The sequence below is a fragment of the Triticum dicoccoides genome, chromosome 1B (assembly GCF_002162155.2).
Source record: "Triticum dicoccoides isolate Atlit2015 ecotype Zavitan chromosome 1B, WEW_v2.0, whole genome shotgun sequence".
In the NCBI taxonomy this organism is placed as follows: Eukaryota; Viridiplantae; Streptophyta; class Magnoliopsida; order Poales; family Poaceae; genus Triticum; species Triticum dicoccoides.
The window spans coordinates 357,227,586-357,228,807 of NC_041381.1; the positions used below are offsets into that span (position 1 = coordinate 357,227,586).

The window sequence follows — 1,222 nt, forward strand, 5'->3', positions numbered from 1 at the left end:
ATGTTCTGAACTTGTCTCATTTTACGACTTGTACTGAGGTACTTACTAAGCAGGATTTTCATGGGGTCTCTTTTTTTGCTTGAATTTTTACAATTTGAATTTCTGCCATTTCCTTTTATTCCAAAGGGACCACCATTTTTAACTTGTACTGAGGTACTTACTACGCCCGAACTAGGGTGGCTGTCGTGTGTCTCGGCGAGGAAGAAGACGAAGCTCGGGGGCGAGGCTGGATTCGGTCGGCGGCTGGTCGGGTCGGTAGGATGCTGCGCAAGGCGGGGGGTGACAGGCGCAGGGCGGTGGGGCTCGGAGTGGCGGCGCACGGTGCAGGGGATCAGGGTGGCAGCGCGGGGCAGGGATGGCGGTGCGTGGCCGCGGAGGAAAGCTGGGACGGCGCGCGGCAAAAAACAAGTAAAGGATGTTCTAGTAATAGAGCATAATGGATAAATAAATTCAGAGAATTATAAACCAACATTAGATATCAAAATGTAAGATAAAGTCTCTGCTTTGAGGCATAACAACAACTAGTCAACATGATTTTTTCCTCCGAATCAAGACTTCCCAAGAATAAGCTAGCATCTGGACTGAATCCACTGGATAGATCGATCGACTAGCTTGTACTCATACAAGAACATTTTTGCAACCTGAATACGAATGGAAAAAGCATGGTGATAATGCAAATTCAGAAGCCCTGTTTAGCAACGCATTCATCTGTCCATGTTCACCCCATGACTAATAGCACTACTAAAATCACCAGGGTGCTACAGATTCGCAAGCTCGCCTAAGATTACGGAAGCACCGTCCGTACTTGCGCTCCATTCCTCAGCACCAAGTTCTCTGTCACTGCACAAAGTAAGAGAAGTGGCCCCAAAATCAGTTCACCTACTTCACCAGAACTAAGAAACAAATAGAAATCCAAGAGGATCAACCTGCAACATTACTAGCAGCATCGGCAGTACGAGAAGCCAACTGGAGTGAAGAGGACGACTCCCGCATCATCAGTCCGCCAGTGCAAGGGAGAAATCAGCAGGTCACAAAGAGGGCGGCTTCCTGGCTTGTCATCCTAGAACTGAGGGAGGCGCGCTTGTCGAACTACTAGAGGCCGTGTAGACCGTGCCACCAGACGACGACCAGGGCTTCCCACAACTGCCGTCGACAGCTAGAGGCGGATGAGCTCCACCACGGTGAGCCTCGCGGCCCCACCACGCTAGCGCCAGCATTTCTC

At 50.2% G+C, this 1,222-nt stretch overlaps 1 long non-coding RNA gene across 1 annotated transcript; it reads right to left on the reverse strand.

Moving 5' to 3' along the window:
• Positions 1–669: 669 nt before the first annotated feature.
• LOC119305164 lies at positions 670–962 on the reverse strand. Its single transcript, XR_005148570.1, has 2 exons — positions 927–962; positions 670–840 (listed from the first exon to the last, which is right to left on the reverse strand). It is a non-coding gene; the product is annotated as an uncharacterized LOC119305164 (long non-coding RNA).
• Between the last annotated feature and the right edge of the window lie 260 nt (positions 963–1,222).